Source organism: Colobus angolensis, unplaced genomic scaffold, assembly GCF_000951035.1.
Source record: "Colobus angolensis palliatus isolate OR3802 unplaced genomic scaffold, Cang.pa_1.0 Scaffold41, whole genome shotgun sequence".
Taxonomy (NCBI): domain Eukaryota; kingdom Metazoa; phylum Chordata; class Mammalia; order Primates; family Cercopithecidae; genus Colobus; species Colobus angolensis.
Window position 1 is genome coordinate 6,309,443 of NW_012117488.1, and position 8,426 is coordinate 6,317,868.

Here is an 8,426-nt window from a genome sequence, read left to right on the forward strand (position 1 = left end):
AGTTTATGATATAGGTTATGACCAGAAACTCTTTGTTACAAGGACATTTAAGCTTAGATCAGAAGGCTGAACAAGAGTCATGAATTCTCTGCAAAAAGGAACTATTGTGCAAAGTCCCTGAGCAGGAAATCTTTGGCAGGTTTGGGAAACAAAAAGGTGATCATCATAGTGGGAGGGCGAGGGGGAGAGTGGTATGAAGTGAATGCTATGATTTGAATATTTGTGTCCACTGCCAACCCGCCATATGTTGAAATCCTAACTCCCAAAGTGGTAGTATTAAGAGATGAGACCTTTGAATGGGATTAGTGCCCTTATAAAGGAGGCCCAAGAGAGGTCTCTTGCCCCACTTACCATGTGAGGACACAGTGACAACGTGCCATCTATGAACCAGAAAGTGGGCCTTCACCCGACACCAAATCTACTACCACCTTGATGTCGGACTGCCCAGCCTTCAGAACTGTAATAAATAAATTTCTGTTGTTTATATGCCACTAGTTTATGGTATTTTGTTGTAGCAGCTGGAACAGACTAAGACAGTGAAGATATAAAGGCAGGTAGAAGTCACATCGTGCAGGCCCTTGTAGGCTGAGGAAGGGGGTTTGGAATGTATTCTCTAAGCAATAAGGCCCTGAAGGGCTTAAGCAGCAGAGAGTTGGGGATGTGAAGGGGAGAAATGTTCAGGATCAAGTGTGTCACATGCAAAAATGTGGAGATATGAAAAAGTGTGGCTGGGAATGGTGGCTCACACCTGTAATCCCAGCACTTTGGAAGACCAAGGCAGGAGGATCGCTTGAGCCCAGAAGTTTGAGATCAGCCTGGGCAATATAGTGAGACCTCATTGTTACAAAAAAATAGGAAAAAAAAATGAGCCACACACGGTGGCACACACCTGTAGTCTCAGCTACTCATGAGGCTGAGGCAGGAGTATTGCTTCAGCCCAAGGTTAAGGCTGTAGTGAGTCAAGATCACACCACTGCACTCCAGCCTGGGTGACAGAGCAAGATCCTATCTCTAAAAACAGAAGGAAATAAAAACTATGGTAAAATGGTTAAAATTTAGGAAAGAGCTCCTCGTTTACAATTTTGAATGGAAATAGATACGATAAATAACTTGAGGAGTTTTCTGCACTAAAATTTTGTCAGTAGTCAAAAGTTAAATGACAGCCCCTAAAGTCCAAAGCTTTAGAACATTTCACTATGCCAATGAAATTAAGCATGTTTTCTAAATGGATTTATCATGCGCTGAGGACACATTAAATGAACTAAATGAGCAATTTTGATCCATTGCTTGTCTTTCAAAGGACACAGAACAGTATCATTTCCTCCTTCCTTTTCTCTGGCCATAGGTAATCAGAAATCATTGGTGATTCTTATTTTTATTGGTTCAGAAATCACTGCCTCTCTAAAGGGTGCAGGGAAAATAATTTATGGTGAAAGTGTCTATTTCCATGAATAAGAATTACATTAACAGGATGGAATTTTATATTAATAAGATGTTTGTGTTTGGGCAGAACTCCATTATGAATTTCTAAAAAAACCTTTCATTAAATTATGAATTCAATTTCAGCCTTTGCATTTCTTGCTTATGTTGATGGCTATCTTCTCCATGTCTTGCCAAAGGGAGATTTCTGGCAGGCTCTTCCATTGGTAAGCTTTCCAGTTATAACTAATCTTTCTGATCCCTCTTTGCCTTTCCATCTTGGCCTGTAATTGATTGACCTCATTCACGCGTTTTCTTTAGCATACCAAATACTCTGTGTTTCTCCAGCAGTAGTTCTGGAATGTTTACACGGAGAATTAGTTTATAGTTTGGCTTATTCGTTTGTTAACATAATGCTATGGAATGAAATCCTTGCTTTCCTTCAGCCTTGACAGGCCTTGGCAGTAACTGCTACTTCACTGTGATTTCCTTTTGGGGAAAAAGCACTCATTCCTCTTTCACACACGACCTCACCGCAGTCATTTCCCCAAATGGAATGTTAAACCTCCTCTCCCTGTTTCAAGTCTTACCTAGGAGTTGATCCCATGTTCTTATTGAAGCAGATCCCTTGCTATTCCCAAGTACACAGTGTACTTTCCCACCTCTCTGCCTTTGTTCATGCTGTTCCACAAGGGTGGATGCCTTCCCACTCATCTCTACCAGCTAACATTTGGGTCCTGCCTCCTTCATGGAATCTTTTTGGAACCCTTTAATCAAAAATCTTTGTTTGACTTCTCAATGAGCATTTTGCCTAAGACTATGAAATGACCTGATCAGATTTTGCAAAGACAACAGCTAGAACTCAAGATTCAGTAAACAAAGGGATAAGCCTGTGGCTAGAGTGGGGCGTAAAAGAACTAGGTATTTGGGGGAATGAGTAAGATACAGAAGGAAACCTTTAGCTTTCATATCAGATTTTTTTTTTCATGTGAATTCTAAAAGTCAGTTACCACTTCTGTGATCCTGGATGACTTACTTTCCCTCCCTGAGCCTGTGAAGTTGAGATAGCAAGTCCTATTTCTCAGAGTTATGAGGATAAATGAGATGATATATGATTTAGTGCTTGGCATGGGTTTGGATCTCCAGAAATGTTAGTTTTGCATCACTAGATTCTATATGGGAAGAGATCAGGGAGGGATCAGGGGGCTCTGCCCCAGTCGGCAGCTATCCAAAGAAATGGAATGCCAGTTAGTATCAAGTATTTATAGTAGGTTTGAGAAAGACTGAAGTCAGCCCATAGGAACTAGTTAGAAATTCAAAGCACAGGGATTAGAAAAGTTGAATATATGTATCCTTGGCCTTGGTCTTGTGGCTTTCATTGGTCAATGGAATGCAGCAGAAATGACATGCCAGTTCCAAGCCTAAGCCTTTAGAGGCATGCCACAGGTAGCCACTGCTCCTTCAGCCAGGCAGCAGAGTGAGGCATGTGTAGCCAAGCTGACCTGTAGTCTGATAGCAGAGCTGTCCCAACTGATCTGCAGACCCATTAGCAAAAAGTAAATATTCATTGTTGTATGCCCCTTATATTTTGTGGTTGCTTTTATTATACAGTTATTATTGCACCAATAGCTGACTAATTTACCTCTCTTCTTATCTGTTAGTTCAATGGCATGAGGAACCCAAAATTACCAGGTGATAGTTTCAAATTACAGTTCAATGAGATATTTTTGTGTTCCTTGATGGATGTGTTCTTTTCATGGGGATTAAGGCCTCTAAGCCAACAGAGCACAAAGTTTCAGGGACAGGAAGCACAAATTCTGTGAGAGAGTTGAGACATGATAATGAAAAGAAACCTCTACCCCCTAATGCTACACTTCGATTCTGGGACTCCTATATTGTTGCTACTGTGATCCTATATCAGTTGCTGATACAAAGCACATACTGCATTTTGTAAAATAGAACGTTATACTTTCACAGGAGGTTGTCTCCCAGTTGGCACCATAACTAAGCCTTCAGGAGGTCATTCAACCATTTCTTAAACTTTTTTTCCTTTTGAGACAAGCTCTCGCGCTGTTACCCAGGCTGGGGTGCAGTGGCACGATCTTGGCTCACTGCAGCCTCCGCCTCCCAGGCATAAGCAATCCTTTCCTCCTCAGCCTCCCGAGTAGCTGGGACCACAGGCACACACCACTGCACCCAGCTACTTTCCATCGTTTCTAGCAGGTTGTCTGCTTCTGGGTGATGGGGTAAGTGTTAAGACCATGAAATCTGAGCACATATCCTATGCTATCTGTCTTTTATTGAATTCCTTGAACAGAATCAAAGTTATGACAGAGAATAAGGCATTCTGTAAAGCCCACAGATGATGGTACTGGCAGATGTGCTGTAGGAAGGAAAAGCAAATTTATATTATGAATATGTTTCTAGTCCAGGGAGAACAAATTCCCTCCATGTTGGAAGGGATCCAGAACCATCAACCTGCTACCAAGGTGCTAGGCTCCTCCATATGAAGGCAGCTGTTCTATAGACTCAGTCTATGGACTATGGACTATCATCTATGGACTAGGCTGATGGCAGATTAGACTCTCAGCAGTTGTTAACCAGGTCAGTCTTGTTAAGAAGAAAAACATGCACTTCATTCTACCAAATACTTTCATTGAAGAAATGAAGGAGGAGCAATGGAAGTGGTAAATATTTAGGTAAACATAGTAAACTAGTATTTACCTTTTAAGTTCCTCAAAATATATTTGATGGCTGAAAGGAAAACTTCTGAGGCTGGGCGCGGTGGCTCATGCCTGTAATCCCAGCACTTTGGGAGGCCGAGGTGGGCGGATCACCTGAAGTCAGGAGTTCGAGACCTGCCTGGACAACATGGTGAAACGCTATCTCTACTAAAAGTACAAAAATTAGCCGAGCGTGATGGTGGGTGCCTGTAATCCCAGGTATTTGGGAGGCTGAGGCAGGAGAATCCCTTGAACCCAGGAGGCGGAGGTTGCAGTGAGCTGAGATTGTGCCATTGCACTCCAGCCTGGGTGGCAAGAGAGAAACTCCACCTCAAAAAAAAAAAAAAAAAAAAAGAAAAATTTTAACATTCTCTGATGGGGTTTCAACATACATAGATATAAGATAAGACTATTATAAAGTGGGGAGGGTAAGAGGACCGGTACGTTGGGAGGTTTCTATATTCTACTTGAAGTGGTAAAATATTGATTTTAAGTGGATTGTGGAAAGTTAAGTATGTATATTATTCCCCAAACTAATTATAAAAAAAAACTATACAAAGAGATAGAGTGCAAATTGCCATAAATCAAAATGGAGTATGAAAAATTATTCAAAAACCCCAAAGAATAGAGAAAAAGGGAAACAATAACAGAGAGAGACCACACAGAAAACAAATAATAAAAGGGTAGACCTAAATCCAAACATATCAATAATTTTCTTTTCTTTTTTTTTGAGACAGAATCTTCCTCTGCTGCCCAGGCTGGAGTGCAGTGGTATGATCACAGCTCACTGCAGTCTCTGCCTCCTGGGCTCAAGTGATCCTCCCACCTCAGCCTCCTGAGTAACTGGGGCAACAGGCACAAGCCACAATGCCCAGCTAAGTTTCGTATTTTTTGTAGAGACAGAGTTTCACCGTGTTGTCCACACTGGTCTCAAACTCCTGGGCTCAAGTGATCCACCTGCCTCTGCCTCCCAAAGTGTTGGGATTACAGGCGTGAGCCACCACCCCCGGATGAAACATATCAATAATTTTACTACATTTGAACGGATTGAACACTCCAATCAAATTTATTTCTAGTGTCATTTCTCTTTTAGCTGAAGAACTTTATTTAAAGTTCTTTTAGAGCTGGTCTACTGGCAATGAATTATCTTAGTTTTCCTTCCCCTGAGAATATTTTTATTTCACTTTATTCCTGAAAGAGAGCTAGGGCGGTATATAATTCTGAGTTTCCCCTCTTTTCTTTCAACATTTCCTTCCAATCTCCAAGACTCAAATCTGCAGTCATTGAAATCACTGTCCCTCTTATAGGTATGCATCATTTTTCTCTAGCTGCTTTTAAGATTATTTTTCTTCGTCTTTAGTTTTTAGTAAGTTGATTATAATTTCTGGGCGTGGATTTCTTTGGCTTTATCTTGTTTAGAGTTCACTGAATTTTTAAAAATCTCTATGTTTATGTCTTTTGCTAAACTTGTGAAGTTTTCAGTCATTATGTCTTCAAATGTTTTTTCAGCACCATACTCTTTTTCCTTTTGGAACTCTAATTACATAAGTTAGCCTTTGTTTTTTGTTTTGTTGTTGTTGTTGTTGCTGTTTGAGACAGGGTCTCACTCTGTCACTCAGGCTGGAGTGCAGTGGTATGATCACAGCTCACTGCAGCCTCACCCTCCAAGGCTCAAGTGATCCTCCTGCCTCCTGAGCAGTTGGGACTACAGGCACACACCACTATATCCAGCAAATATTTGTATTTTTTCTAGAGATGAGGTTTTCCATGTTGCCCAGGCTGGGAAAGTTAGACTTTTTTTTAGTAACTCGCAGGTCCCTAAGGCTGCATTCATTTTTTAAAAGGTATTTTTTTCTCTGTTGTTCAGATTAAAAGCTTTCTGTCTCTTTTTTCTTTCTCTTTCTTTCTTTCTCTTTCTTTCTTTCTTTCTTTCTTTCTTTCTTTCTTTCTTTCTTTCTTTCTTTCTTTCTTTCTTTCTTTCTCTTTCTTTCTTTCTTTCTTTCTTTCTCTCTGTCTTTCCTTTATTTCTCTTTCTTTCTTTTCCGTTCTTTCTCTTTCTTTCTTCTTTCCTTCTTTCATTCTTTCTTTTTCTCTCTTTTTGTTTTTATGGACAAAAGTCTCATTATGTCGCCCAGGATGGTCACAAGCTCCTGAGCTTAAATGAGCCTCCCACTTCAGCCTTCCAAAGTGCTGGAATTACAGATGTGAGTCACTGTGCCTGGCCCAGATTGGAAAATTTATATTGACATATCTTTAAGTTCATTGATTCTTTCCTTTTTTTTTTTTTTTTTTTGAGCCTACTGAGTAAAGGTGTTTTTTGGTGGTTTTTTTTTTTTTTTGCCATTGTACTTTTCAATTCTAATATTTTCATTTGGTTCTTCTTTATATCTTCTTTTTTTCTGAGACTTTCTATTTTTCCATTTGTTTTAAGAGTGTTCACAAGTGTTTGGTAAAGCATTCATATAATAGCTGTTTTAAAGTCTTTGTCAGATAATTCCAACATCTGTGTTATGTTTGTATTGGTGTCTGTTACCATTTCCCAGGCAAGTTAAGATTTTCTCGGTTCCTTATACTCCAAGTAATTTTTAAATTATTATTATTTGTAGAGATGAGGTCTTGCTATGGTGCCCAGGCTGGTCTTGAACTCCTGACCTCAAGTGACCTCCCACTTAAGTCTTCCAAAGTGCTGGGATTACAGGCATGAGCCATCATGCCTGACTACCTCCAAGTAATTTTGGATTGTCTCTTGGACATATTGAATACCATATTCTGGAACTCTGGGTCTTATTTACATTCTATAGTGAATGTTGATTTTTTTTTTGGTTTATTTTTTCAGCAGACAATTGACCTGGTTAGGTTAAGGCTGCAAGTTTCAACCCACTTTCTGTGAGCTGTGGTTCTAATGTCAGCTCAGCTTTTTAAGCCTCTGTTGTGCTATTCAGATCTGTCCCACATATAGGTTATCTGGTGGGCATTTTGGGCCCTGGATGGTGGCACGTTTGTTAGTTTGGTTTTCAAAGTCTTTGGTGTGCTCATTAGAATCAGATTCATGTTTGCAGAGCTCACTGATGAGTTCAGGAGTTCATAATCCATCTCCCCAGTTTCTATAGTTCTTTCCAGTCCCCTGGTGCTCCCTGTTTTTGTTTTTTGGCTACCAAGCTGAGGCTTTCATTACCCATCTCTGCTGCACCCTCCTATAACTGTGCTTGCATACAGGGCCAAGTAGCAGAAGGATGAAGAGAGAGAAAAAAAGGCAATGGGGACTTACCCCACTCTCTTGGGGCCACAGTTCCACCATTCAGAGAGAAAGGTTCCCTTCTCTTAGAGTGTTGGCTCCTGCAGGCTCCTATTGTGGTCCCCACCATCACCCCTACAAGACTGCTTGAGAATTGGAACCCAAGACAGCAGAGAGAAGAAAAAACCCTGAGGACTTCTGTACTTTCTCTGAGCATTAGGAGTTCCTATCCAGCTCTGTAACAGAAACCTAGAGGGTTTCTCCTGGAGCTCTCCCTTTTTGGGCCCCAGTGCCCACTTCCAGGTTTAAGGTTGCATTGCATTCAGGTCAAGAGATACTGGAAGAAAAACAAAAAAAGAAGTAAACTCATCATCATTTTGGTCATCCATTGAACTCTGATCTTCCACAATCCACCTGCTACTATTCACTTTCAGAGTCTTCAAATAGGTGTGGTGCTGCATGCATTATGTCCACATTTTATAATTAGAGACCTAACACTCAAAACCCAGAACCAGAACACCCAAAACCTTGGTTTGATTTTTGGCTTTGCAGTTATTTTATATTGTATTTGTTATGACTGCATTCTGGGGAGAAGTATCCAGACTTGTGGGTGTATGTTTGCTTTTTATTAAGAAATTTTATCTGAAAAAGAATTCTCTTGTTTCTCCTTGTCTATAATATGTGAACCAAATATAACTGTGATTCACATATTAAATACGCATTTATTTAATTTACTTCTAGGGTAAACAGAGACATAAAACTTCTCATGCCTCGGGGCAGTCTTGACTCAGGCATTGAACTCTGTTACGAGCTTTGTTCCCTTTTTATTTGAACAATCTTCAGGCACTTAATTATGAGGTTGCTCACTGGCATGCATGGTGAAAAAAAAGTTTTCAGGTTAGTGAGCCTATTCTACATTTAAAGAAAAACATTCACCACCAATGTAATTTCACAGAGATCCTGGTAGAAATGACATTCCTACTGGGTCATTTGATGTTTTCATTCTCAAATAAATTTTTAACTTTTTTCTTCCTCACATGTTACATCCA